The sequence below is a fragment of the Schistocerca serialis genome, chromosome 5 (genome assembly GCF_023864345.2).
Source record: "Schistocerca serialis cubense isolate TAMUIC-IGC-003099 chromosome 5, iqSchSeri2.2, whole genome shotgun sequence".
NCBI lineage: Eukaryota > Metazoa > Arthropoda > Insecta > Orthoptera > Acrididae > Schistocerca > Schistocerca serialis.
Genome location: NC_064642.1, coordinates 750,319,758 through 750,334,031, shown reverse-complemented (window position 1 = coordinate 750,334,031; position 14,274 = coordinate 750,319,758). Strand labels below are relative to the sequence as shown.

General features: G+C 40.2%; 1 protein-coding gene across 2 annotated transcripts in view; it reads left to right on the top strand.

Moving 5' to 3' along the window:
• The window catches only part of LOC126481575 (kinesin-associated protein 3), a 206,948-nt gene that overhangs the window by 186,708 nt on the left and 5,966 nt on the right, over nt 1-14,274 (top strand). The gene's annotated exons all lie outside the window — the stretch shown is intronic.

Sequence of the window (14,274 nt, the reverse complement as noted above, 5' to 3'; positions counted from 1 at the left end):
AGCACAAACTATGGAGTTGGAGTCATGACTAGGCAGCATCTACATAGCGTCATATAGCAAAGTGACCCCAGGGTGTGAATGGCTGTGTGGCTGCCACCGGCCATATTGTATTGTAGCAGCAGAGAGCACTTGTAGCTCAGAGCTGCTGGAGCTGTGGCTCAACGGGCATGCATCATTGGGTACTCAGGATCTCCCACGTCCACCATTGGTGTCTGATGAAAACTTTCATTTCTATTGTCAACTTTGATGCCTGTGGGATGGTATCGATATGTGATACCACACTGTAATTTAACAGAAACAAAAAATACTTTTCTTGAAGTAAGCCCATTGTGCAGAAAAGTAATTCAATGTAGAATAACACATCACTTTGCATTAATGCAACCCAGCACACTACATGGCATGTTGGCCACACCTTTACTTGATCACTGTAGGTCTGATTTATCCCATTCTTCAGTGGCAACATTGGGTTAATTCTCGTAGATGTCATGGTGAGTGAGGACATGCTCGCTCAGCTCCTTTCAGTCTCTCCCAAGCATCTTCCAGATTGTTGATGATGCCTGCTCAAAAATCACAGAAATTGTCATCCATTAACTTGAATTCTTCCCTGAAATTCTGTTGAACTGGATCAATGATGGCTTGGATGATGATGTTCATGTATTGTGGAGTGTTGTGTTTGCCATGGATGAACAAAAATAGCGTCCAACACCTCCACACTGTCCCACCCCAAAGCATCACTGATCCACTACCTTGCTTGCTCGATTGATGGGATCTCTCAGGTGTCCAGAATTACTGTGTGCCCTTACACAAGTTGATGATGGTCATCTGTGTGGTGTCACTGCCAGACACCACACTTGCTAGGTGGTAGCCTTTAAATCAGCCACGGTCCGTTAGTATATGTCAGACACGCGTGTTGCCACTATCAGTGATTGCAGACCGAGCGCCGCCACACGGCAGGTCTAGTCTAGAGAGACTCCCTAGCACTCGCCCCAGTTGTACAGCCGACTTTGCTAGCGATGGTTCACTGTCTACATCCGTTCTCATTAGCAGAGACGACAGTTTAGCATAGCCTTCAGCTACGTCATTTGCTACGACCTAGCAAGGCGCCATATTCAGTTACTATAATCTGAACAGATAATATTGTGAATCATGTACCGTCAAGAGTGATGTTCATCATTAATGGATTAAAGTTAAGTATCAAGCTAATTACGTCCGCTTTCTGAATTCTAATTTCTTGTCATGTTCCAGACCTCACGTCAGTATAGTTCTTCCCTCCCCACGCCAGCCTGCGTGAGCTAAAACGCGTGCATTTCAGCCTCCTCTAGTAACACCGTGTTGGCTCTTCAGCCAACACAACAATCTGGTATCAGTCATCTGTTGTGTTCATCTGTGGAGTCCATAGTTCATTCCTGTTGATTTTGTGCCCATCTGTACCACTCTACATGTTGTATTTGTTTAAGGTCCAGGCTGCTCCATGGATGACTAGAATATAGAGAGACATTCTAGAGCCTGTTTCATACCGTGTGGTTGGGCATGTTCCTCTTGATGTTGCCCTCAGAAAATCGCTGTTTATTATGTTGGTAGTCTGGCCCTTTAGATTAGAAGATCTCTACCTCCTGTCACAACTGGTGGTCTATCTCTGATGATCCTTTGTGGATATAGGACAGCGGCCGGCCAAATTTTTAACAAGGATAATCATCAAACAGCCATTTGTTTTAAGAGAGATTCTATTTAGTCCATCATTTTCGATTAATGCCATCTTCAAGCTCCTATGCATTCCATTTATAGACCATCAGATGCATCGATACCCTTCAGTATCTGGATTCTGTGAACTCATTTTTGAAGTGTTTGCTTCAAAGACTTGACAAGTATTGATATATCTGTTGGTCTATACATTGAGTGCAAAGGGGCTGAACATGACAATAATGAGCTTCCAAGACTGGTGGTCTAAATAAAATAACTTGTCAAAATATACGGCTGTTTTCCAGTTTTCCTTAGTAAAATTTGTTGTTCTATGATAACCAGTGTGGGGCAAGTCATGAAAGCCACCTAGATTTTGGAAACAATTCCAGGTCTGTGCTCTTCTCTTCTTGACAGTCCTTGTTGACATAAAGCAATGATCAGTGTACAATCAGATGCTAATATCCCTCTTCTTGGTATCAAAACAGTTCCATACACTATTTGAAAAAGCCCTATACTATTTTCTAAATGAAGATACACATTAATTGCTTCACCAACATTTAGTGAAATGGATATGTCTGAGTACAACAGATGGGCATATACGCATTGTGATGAATCCATTCAAAGGAAGGGATCTTATAACTTGAAATTCCAAGATTGCTGAACATGGAGCATAAGCTTTGATTTCTCAAGGATAGGGAAGGTATTGACCATGTCCTTTTCAAAAGAACTACCCCAGCATTCATCCTAAGAAGTTTAGGAAAGCTACATTAAACCTCAGTTTGAATGGCTGGACTGGAAGTTGAACCCCACTTTTCTGGAATTTGTTTCCCAAGTCTTAATCATAGTGTTACATTGTGACCATTATTCAGAGTATGGGCTGAGCTTGTGGTTACATCAGACTAATTTAATATGTCAGTCCATTTTGCAGCATACCTCTGGCCACTTCTTCATCATGAGGCAAATATTAGACCCTTAACTTCCTCTCCAGCTTCCTTTACTTTGTCTTTCATGCATTTGGCATGAATCAAATTGAGTTTCCTTTAGCAAGTCATGAAACTCACAAAGGCAGCCTATTTCCTGTATTCCTCTTACCAGACAACACAGGTTGTACTACACCAGTGTGCCTTTGATGGGGAGGACAGATACCAACCATAAAATGGTGACACTTTATGTAGAATATGTAGATAGCACTAAAATTATTTCCAAGTAGCAAACCAAATAGCCCAAGGAATCGCACAGTTCATCGCATATCTTATGCAAAGCAGTTTGTAGCATTTAAACAGAAAGTTGATGTATTTTTGATATTAATGTTTGGCAGAGCTACCAAAGAGCAAGTATTGACTGATGTCACTTGAGGACTTTCTTTGCCCAGCTTCGCAACTTTATGGTTTGTGGCATGATATAAATCCAGTCCCAGATGAGATTCTGACACCTCAGAGATCTCTTCAGCCCAATATTCTGGTACATGAAGAATTGTTTCAGCAACTGCATTACTAAAGCAGGACCTACAGTACTTACAAAAATGAGTCCATCACTTAGTTCCCCTTGCTAGGATCACATATCCCAGTGTTGGAGAAAATGGCATCAGACACTTATGCTGTAAGATGATAACACTTATCAGGTGATGAAAATTACTACAGCCTTGCAAAATATATGCAGAACATTCTATCTAACATTGGAAAAGCAACAGAATTTTACATGGCATTCCAGGGCTGTAGTGTGTTTTCGTAAAATTCTTTTGTTTTTCAATGCATGCCATATTAAGGGTGAAGTATTGTTCAGAATTTTATCATAGCCCACAATTTGATGATATGGACATGTATCCAAAAATCTTAGTCACAGATACATTCGCAGCATAAAGTTAGGCTGCTTGGAAGGGTATTATATACATCTGCACTCATGTTCATCAAAAAGCTATTTTTTAATTATGTTCTGTAGTGAACAGTTAGTGACTGCCCTCCTTCGAATCAGTTATCACTGCCATTTATTCCTGTTGTAGGCATTTTCCATACACTGAGTGGTTTGCATTGACAATGTTTGGTGCCGTGCCCCTCCCCCACCTCACACTCATTTTGCATTTTCTCTTCCACTGTCTGCTTTTAAAAAGTTACTGTTGTGCTTTACAACAGTGTGTTTTATCTGCAAGGATACAGTCTGTTTCATAAGCTCAGCTTTTTGTGCTTGAAATAAGTCTGTAATGTTTTCCATGTTAATATTTGCCATTGCAATATTCATCACAGAGTTTATTTACAATTTTATGTCTGTTATTAGCTCTAATTCATCCCAATCACTAGTGCACACTGTTAAGATCCTCTGTGCATCTGTCAGGAGATACAGAAGTCATATAGTTTATACCTACTTACTGTACATAAGTGCTGGAGTAATTCAGTGGCTGTGTGATATCCAGTTTTTTTCAGTATTTATTGTTATTTAACCTTCGCCTATGATAATTGGCTAATCAGTGCTTCCTTGTTCATGTAATATTTGTCCACAGCTGGTGATGGTGGAAGAATATTCTATTTTTCTGTATCCATTTGTTTATTGAGGGCAGTCTCATCAAAACAGTATATTGTTATTGTTGTTGAATATAGCTTTGTTGAAAATTAAGCCACAATACAATTAACATCCCACTGCATATCAACATGAAAGTATTAAAAACTTTTTACGTAACTACTTTGAAAATAATAATAATAATAATAATAATAATAATAATAATAATAATACCCACACAAAATCACACATTTGCTATACGTGGATGATCTAAAACTACTGGCAGCAACAAATCAGCAACTCAACCAATTACTAAAGATAACAGAAGTATTCAGCAATGATATAAATATGGCTTTTGGAACTGACAAATGTAAGAAAAATAGCATAGTCAAGGGAAAACACACTAAACAGGGAGATTACATATTCTACTTACAGTAGAATATCTTTGGCTTCCCTCTGACAACCATGCCTCCATCCTTGCTACCCTCCCTGTTTACCTTTCCCTGTTGCTTCATAACCTGGGTTGTGAGTAACTGAATCCACTTTCCCTTCTTCCCTTTTTTCCCCTCTCTCCTCCCTGATGAAGGAAAAAAGTTCCGAAAGCTAGGAATGTAAATTTTCAGTTCTGTTTTATGTGTATCTATCGGCTGTACTGAGCTGAGGTAAGTACTGGCCAGCCCCTCTATCTCTTTGTTAGTATTAGATTACATATTGGATAACCACAGCGACTGCATAGAAGCGATGGAAGAAACAGATGCCTATAAATATCTAGGATACAGACAAAAAAATAGGAATAGATAATACAAATATTAACGAAGAACTAAAAGAAAAATATAGACAAAGACTAACAAAAATACTGAAAACGGAATTGACAGCAAGAAACAAGACAAAAGCTATAAATACTTATGCTATACCAATATTGACCTACTCATTTGGAGTAGTGAAATGGAGTAACACAGACCTAGAAGCACTCAATACACTTACACGATCGCAATGCCACAAATATAGAATACATCACATACATTCAGCAACTGAAAGATTCACATTAACCAGAAAGGAAGGAGGAAGGGGATTTATCGACATAAAAAACCTGCATTATGGACAGGTAGACAATTTAAGAAAATTCTTTCTAGAACAAGCAGAAACTAGCAAAATGCACAAAGAAATCACTCATATAAACACATCGGCTACACCACTGCAATTTCATAACCACTTCTACAACCCTTTAGATCACATAACATCAACAGATACAAAGAAAGTAAATTGGGAAAAGAAAACACTACATGGCAAGCACCCGTATCATCTAACACAGCCACACATCGATCAAGATGCATTCAACACATGGCTAAGAAAAGGCAATATATACAGTGAGATGGAAGGATTCACTAATATAGTAATGTAATTTTTTATATTTTGGCTGTATATGCCACTGGGTGTAAGTTTCTCAGCGTAAGTGCCACCTGCCTTTTTTGGTGTATAATTACATTATTTGTACCAATGCAGCCATACTGTTATAACGGGAGTGTTAATTTCCTTCCTTTTTTATTGTTACTCCACCTAAGGACATTATTAATATTGATAATTTACACATTGCCTTTGTACGCCAATTGGCACATGTTAACGGCACGAGCGCCACCTGCCCTGTTTTCAGAGTAACTACACTCCCCGATTACACTCAGTCAATTGTGAGCGCTGCAAGATCCATGAGCTATTTTATATTTACGTGACAAACCCTAATTCTAGGGCTATATTTTATTTTTGACACATGGATCTATGCTGACAATTGTAAAAACGGCGATGGTACATTAGTCCTTACTTCTTGGCCTATAAGTTTCATACTTTTCTAATGTAAGCTATGATGTTCATTGTCCTTAGGCTACCTTCTGAAGAAGACAAATTTATGTTTGTCGAAACCTAGGTAATGAATTTCTTTATCCATTACAACTGGTTGGCTGTTTATAATTTTATTACTACTATAAACAGTTGCACATCATTGCCACTTGAGTTCTGTTAGTGTCGCAAGACCTGGGCAGCTGAGCTTCGCAGTTTAAGCCATCATTATCACTTTTCACTGATGTGCATAAGGAGTCATATGCTGACCAAATGGTTCGTGATGCAATCATTTGGTTGGCCCCTGATTGTGAGGTCGTGAGCAGGTCCTTCAATGTGAAAACCCCTCCCTCTCTAAAGTTCTGACTATTGCACAATTGTTTGAGGTTTTGAAGTATGCGGGTAGTCAAATTGAATTGTTGGTGTCAGATTGCAGAAGATCAATCTGCTTCCCTCCCCACTGTTTATCAGACAGTTCACTGGGGTATGATACGGTGGCAGCAGTCCGCATGCAGGCAAAACATAACGGCAACCAGCCCGCCTCACTGTGGCAGCCACAGCAGCAGCAGCAGCAGCAGCAGTAGCAGCACCACGCAAGCCAGGTAATGAACAATGCAAGTGCTCCATGTGTCCCTCTTGTCCATCATGTTTTGTCACTCATGATAGGCCAGAATGTCCCAAGAGGTGGGACATTTGCCACCAGTGTGACAAAGTGGGCCAGTTTGTTCCTGTTAATGCAAAATTCCAACAGTCTGTTGCAGATGCTGACATGGATGTCAGTAGTGTATTGGCAATCTCCATTTGCACCCAATAATCTTTTTATTGATGTCAGTGTTAACCGGAAGATTTTGCACATGCAAGTCAACACTGTTACTGCTGTGTCATTACTCAACTTGCAAGTGTACTTGGACTTGGGTTCTTCCCCTACAGCACCAGTGTCACATACATTAGTTACTTACAATAAACAAAGCATTCTGATATTATGTAGTTTCTTGGTCCTAGTCACTTATAAATCTGTTGTTCATCTGCTGACTTTTCTGGTGTTGAACAATGCATGTGCCGTAAATTTGTTTGGTTTGGACACTTTTAAATTTTTTGGGTTTACTATTTCTGATGAAGTTAATCTTGTATCTGATCAAGTGCCTTATATGCAACTCAACTCTTTGCACTCTGAACTTACTGCCCTGTTTCCTGCAGGTTTTGGGTTGTGCCAATAATTTCTAAGCCCACGTCACCATGAAACCTTCGGCCAGACCCTGTTTCTTTTGGGCTCGCCTGGTGCTGATGGTGCTCCCTGATCAAGTCATGATGGAGCTTGACCGCCTCACAGCCTCCGCAGTCATCCAACCGATTGCATCCTGTGAATAGGATACCCTCTTAGTCATTGTCAAGGAGCCGTCGGGATGGTTATACCTTTGTGGTGATTTCAAAGTTTCTCTCAGTGTTCAGTCTATTATTGATCCCATGCACCTCCTGATAAACTTTTTGCTAAGCTTGCTGGTGGTCAGTGTTTTTCCAAGATTGACCTGTCCAATGCATATTTGCAGCTTTTTGTTGATGCTGATACTCAATGGTTCTGGGTCGTTAATATGCCTTTCGACTTGTATCAATACTTGCTGTTAGCATTTGGTGTGATCAGCATCCCGACGATTTTTCATTGGTGTCTCGAACAACTCGTGAGCTTTGTGCCTTGCTGTGCCAACTATCTTGATAATACTGTGATTTCCGGCTCCTCCAGTGCTGAACATTTCAGCAACTTACGTACCCTCTTTTCACTGTTACAGGCCGCTGATTTAAAATGAAATTTAGAAAAGTGCTACTTCTTTCTGCCTTCTGTTATTTATCTTGGGTTCAAGGTCTCTAGTGCTGGCATCAAACTCCCTCATCAGAATGCCTCTGCCATTGTGGCTCTTCTGTGTCCTGCATTGGCCAAGGACCTCCAGATTTTTTAGGTAAGATAGCTTACTATCATCACTTTTTGCTGTGGACGGTGTCTGTTGCACAAACATTACATGCCTTGCTGCATAAGGGGACATCTTTCCACTGGTTGCAGTCATGTGAAAAGGTGTTTTCCCAGGTGAAGTCTCCATTACAACCTGCATCTTGTCTCGTAACCTACCAACCGGGTCAACATTTGGTATTAGCAATCGATGTGTCCCAGCATGGGCTCATAAATATTCTGATGACTCAAAGTGGCCTATAGCATATGCATCGGAGACACTTAATTCAGCTCATACTAGATATTCACAAATAGAGAAAGAAGACATCATCATTGTTTATGCCTTAAAGAAGTTTTATGTTTTCCTGTATGGTGTAAAATTCCATCTCATCATGGATCACAAGTTGTTAGTTTCATTGCTTAACCCCCCAGCATTATTGCCACACAAAGCAGTGCATCACCTTCAGTGTTGGGCACTGTTCCCCTCTCGGTACAACTATGAGATTCCCTTCCACCCCATGGCACTCGAGTCACACAGGCCAGTGCTGTCAATCCAGTTTTATGGAAAATGATACATTGCGTACAACATGGTTGGCCTGAGGCGCCTCTGTCACAGGCGTTTGACCCCCTTCAAACTACTACATGTTTCAGCATCATTTCTCTGTCATTGATGGTGTTCTACCCCTTGATACAGAATATTGAGCTCCTCACATAATGGCTCCCTCGGCTCTCCATCCAGAGATCCTGTGATTGCTGCATCCTGGTCACTGGGAGGGGGGAGGGGAGGGGGGGGGGGGGGTGGGGGTTGCGGCGCTCACGCACCAAGGCCTTAGCCTGCTGTTATGTTCTTTGGCCTTGTTTGGATGGCAACATCACTCATTTTGATGGCATGTTCTCAATGTGCACTGCAGCAAGCTGCCCCATGGCCAACATTGTCTCTGTGGCCACAACTTTTGCAGGCCTGGGACCATCTCCATATCGGTTTCTCCAGCCGTTTCCTAATGCATGCTGCTAATAGTAATTGATACATTTTGTCGGTTCCTATATGTTGTTCATTGCCCATCAACTTCAGCCTCTGCCACCGTGACACCTAAACAATTGTTACGCTTTCAGTTCTCTGTAACCTTAGAGAAATTTTTATATATTATGTTCTTTATATTATTAAAAAAGCATTAACAACTGTAATCCAATGAGATTGTAATAATAAGAAGTCTTTGCTGTTAGATTTAGAAGCATCTGACCCTCCTTACATTTCAAGCTGGTAGGTTCTTCTGTACTGTTAATGAAATAAATAAATAATCTGCCACTGTGGCAGTCCTGTCGAAAAATTTTTTCATTGAAGGACTTCTGGTAACATTGATCTCTGATAATGGCCCACAGTTTGTGCCACAGGAATTTGCCTCCTCCTGCAATGCTCACAAGATTCGCCACATTTTTGTCCCATCCTGCCACACACAGTCCAATGATGAGGCCAAAAGATTAGTTAGAACATTCAAAACGCAAATGAGAAAGTATGTGACTGGGTCCCTGTCTGATGTTGCCTTGGGTCAGTTTATGTCTTCCTATCATTCTTGCCCTTTGGCAACAACAGCCCCGCTGAACTCCTTCATGGGCATCAACTCTGGACACTCCTGCGGCCTGGCCAGGGATGCCAACCAGTGCAGCCATCATCCCATTTCCGGCCTGAAGTGACTGGGCATGTGGCTTTGGTTGTCACCCAAAATAGATTCCTGCCATCTTCTCCTGATGCCACGGCCACTGTCTCTGTGACCTCTGTATGGAGGAGGGCCTCTGTGCATGTAATTACAACCAGTTGTGCCTGTGTGTGGACGACTGGACAACCCAGCCGTGACACTGACTTCGCCATGCCGTGTCAGTCTGCATCACTCAACGGATCATGTGATGTGATGGGGTCCCTGCCACAACATATGAGGGGTCCCCCATCACTGGTGGATGAACCTGGTGCAACTTTTCCAATATCAGTATCAGTATCGATGCAGCCACTGTCCACACCAGAGATGTCTCCTCTGCCTCAGCCATCAACTGCAGGGCACCACCACCACCACCACCACCACCACCACCACCACCAGGCTGTGGAGCTGTGGGGAAATGCAGTTTGCCCTGCCATCACATTTGGATTGACACAAGAAGGTGGACTGCGGCATTGCCCGCACCCCAAGTACTTCCGACCATATGCCACAGTATCAGCTCATTTCAGACAGAGACTTGCAGAGGAGTACACCATAAACATCTTGCGAATCCGAGTTGTTCACCAAAGGAAGAGGAATGACGTAATGCGTGCACCTTTGAAAGCTGCATGCAGTAGCAGTGTGTTGTCATTCGCAGGGCTAAGCCATGGAGGAGCAATATTGCGAACTTTCAATAGAGCCCGCCACGGGCAAGTGCCCATTTAAACCCTCTGCTATGCTCATGCTGAGTTATCATGTTATTACTGCGTCCATACATTTGTGTTATCTTATTGTGTTCAGTGCATGTTATGGTGGTTGACATATGTGTCACAGTCTGATAAAGTTGTACTAACATTCTTGCTTGTGTTGTGTGTCCAAGTCACAACAATAAGTTAAAGAAAAGTTATAGCATACAGTATCTGGCATCCCAGTAAAATTTGTGCTTGTATATAATAACTTAAAGAAGTAAATGTAATAATGAAGCAAAGGTTGCAAAAAGTTAAACAATATTGTTTCTGGTGTCCCAGTATAATTTGCAGATGTAGGCTTCCTGTCATATTTCTACATCCAAACCTGAGCATATGAGTAGATGATCTGAACCCATAACAACAGTTTTGCAAATAGGACATCCATTTGTGAGAAGTACTCCTAAGATTTATAGATGTTGGCCTAGGCAGGCATGCCCCATTGTTAGTTGAAAGTTGGTTACTGCTTCCTTCCTCAGTTTATTCCTGAATAGCTCCCAAATTTTACCTTTTGATTTACTCTTTTAGTGTGTTACATGGGTTCTGTTATTGTCTTAGGAATAGTTTTCTTAAGTATATAGTGTAATGGGGTTTTTTGTTAGCTTGTATGTGTGTTCTTCCAGTCTTGAACTATTCAGATTTTATACATTTCTGATTTTTTGAGGACCAAACGTGCAATTTTGTGCGAAATTTGTTCTAATACTACTACCTTGTCTGCTATGGTTTTGTTTACTAAAAACTCAACTCCATTTGGTTCACCACAGTAATAGAACAGATTTCCTGAATTCAGTCGAAGGCAGTTCTCACCTTTACAACATATGTCACTTCAGCCAACAATGATCCAGTTAATTTTTTCTAATTCACCTACTGTTTCTGTCATTCTGTCATCTACTGCTAACGAACAGCAATTGTGTGTCCATATTTGAAAACATTACTTGTCCCATTTTGTAGACTTAGGATTTTGTGACACTAAAACAGCTCCCGTCCAGAGATTCAAATGAGGGGCTAATTTAACTCTGGGACATTTTACCTTGCTGTCAAATATCATGAGTCAAAGGCGAAAAGCATAATCTCCACACTTTCTTCAGTATGGATTGGTGATATTATTTTCCAGACTTAATGTGGAGTACAGATGCCTTCGGCTGGTCATTCCTCTGGTGTAAGATGCCACTCATGCTACTAGTTTTTGTTCACCCCCAGTGCCACCTTATCTAGGAGGCTTTCCCCGATCCACATCCTGAGGAGGTGCCTGAAGGGGCAATTCTGCACGGGTTATAAATTAATAATTGATGACTCTAATGCCAAGCGCCTCTTATGAATATGTTCTTCATGAAGCACCCTGATCACAAATAGATTTGGTGGGCTCCTAAGTTTAAACTGAAAAATGAAATAGGCCTCATTCTTACCAGTGTGTCTCAAAACATTAAAGATGTCTCTCTGCTGAATAGGTTCAGTACAAACAGTGATTATTAATTATTAGGAGCAAGATTTGAATTGAATACAGAAATAAAAAATTGAACTTAATTAAAGGAAAAAGAAAATTTCAGAAAGAATGGAAAGAGGAATTTCAAGAAAGAACTAAGAGAAAATTAAAAGAATGTGAAGCAGAAGAAGTAACAAAAGTACTGGTCACAACAGCTGAAGAAGTGGGCAGCTTGTGCAAATTTTAAACCTGCCAAAGAAGCTGACAAATAAAATGATAAGTTTGATGGACAAGAGAAAATGGAAAGTAGAACCAGACAAATATAAGACAGAATATAAAGACCTGTACAAGACTCTGTGAAAAAGCATGAAAGAAGACATCAAAATGTATGAAGCAGATACACTAAAAGCCAGTCTCGAGAAGAAATCTAATTTAAATATAGCCAAAAAGAAGCTTATGATTGGAAAGAATCAGCTAATAACATTGGACACTGATCAAACCTGAATTACAGATGAGAAAGAAATACTTGAATATATTGAGAATTTTTATGATAACGTTTACAGTAAAGTGAATTGGATGCCCTTGTTTCCCAAATCTCAGAAATTATTCCCTCATCAGTCAAACATACTATAGACAAGATAAAAAAGCAACTGCTCCAGGTAGTAATGACATCTCAGTTGATATTTTCAAGTTGATGCATGAGGAAGCTATAAAGCATCTACCTAAACTATTTTCAAGTTGTTTGCACAGTGGAAAATTACCATGAGATTGGAATGAAGCCAAAATAACTATAATACACAAGAAAGGTTGTGCTAAAGGTATAAAGAACTGTCACCCTATCAGCCATACTGTGCAAAGTTTTTACTAGAATTTTGAGTAGCAGATTGAGCACTACGCTTGACATGGGCCAGCTCATTGAACAACCTGGGTTCTTCGGAGGGTTTAGTACTGTTGATCATATCCTCACTCTACATGAAACAGTTAGTAGAACAAATGAGTATGGTTTACCCATGTAGCTTGTCTCTATAGATTTTGAAGAGATGTTCAGTTCAATCAGTTTCTGTCAGGCTCGTAACAGAACAGAAATGAATTTTCCATTAAGGAGAGGTGTAAAACAAAATGACTCTACATTTCCAAAACTATTTTCAGCAGTCCTAGATAAAGTAATCTCTTAACTGGATTGGAAAACAAAAGAAAACAAATTTTGGGAAAGAGATTAAATAACCTGAGGTTTTTTTGATGATGATCTATTTGCAAATAGTAAGAAGAACTTCAAATACTGGGTAGTGAACTTGCTTTAGTCTGCTCTGAAGTCAGTCTAAAAATGAAATGCGATGAAACCAAGATCATGACTGAGTGGACACCAGAGGGAAATATATCTGTTTGAAGCAAGTAGCCGCAAAGGGTCACAGATTAAGTCTATCTGGTTCATCTTGAAAATATGAAACCAGAAACATTTTGACATATTAAATTACAATGGAAAGTTTATGGAAGATAAGTTTAGAAGTCTAAGATGCCAGCAGAGCTGAAGAAAACAGTTCTGACCAATGTATACTGCCAGTAATGACAAGATTTTGAAAGGGATTGCGACTGAATATCTCTTATTATGCCGTGAGAAGGCAATCGATCCTTTTCATAATATTATACCATTCTGGATTTTCCATTGTTTGTATACAGCCAGTAAAACGTATGGCTGTGAGACATGGACATTAAATGAATTTGTTGTTAGAAAACTAACAGTAATGCAAAGAGGAATGGAAAGATCAGTGTTGGGCTACACAAAGAGAGAAAGCAGTTGATGTCAGACAGAGAACAAGCATCAGTAACATGATGATGATGGAAAGAGTCAATACCTTACAATGCCAGGGGGCTGGTCATGTTGCTGAAAGATAAGATGGCTGGTGGTCAAAACTAGTACTAGATTGGAGCCAAATTTACAAAAAATGACAAAGGGGAAGACCACCCAACAGATGGGGCAGAGACAAGAAAGAGAGCCAGATTGAACTGGCAATGGGAATCTCAAGATAGGTAGAAATGGAAGAATCTGTGGGGATCATATGTTGCACACTGACTCCAAGAGGCCACATCACCAAGTGATCAAATTGGATGATGATGATGATGATGATGATGATGATGTAATAAAGTCTATATAGTTGTGCTGCTCAATTTCTTACCTAATACTACATGTAGGTATTTTCTGCAGGTGTTCTTTTGAAGCATTTTGTTGTTGAAATTTGGCTTTCTTTGTCATAGGGAAAAGAACTGAAAAGAAGTCTTTGATTTATCAATAATCATGTGGAATGACAGACTGGCTTTCAAATTTTGTTAACCTTAGTATTCATTTCTCCTTCCAAAACATTGGTAATTTCATGATGATTGGACTGAGCATCGCACTTATAGCTTTGTTTGGTATACCTGTCTTAGTGATTGACATGAATATGAATGATAGGTATGGTGTCAATTATACAATTTGTGATA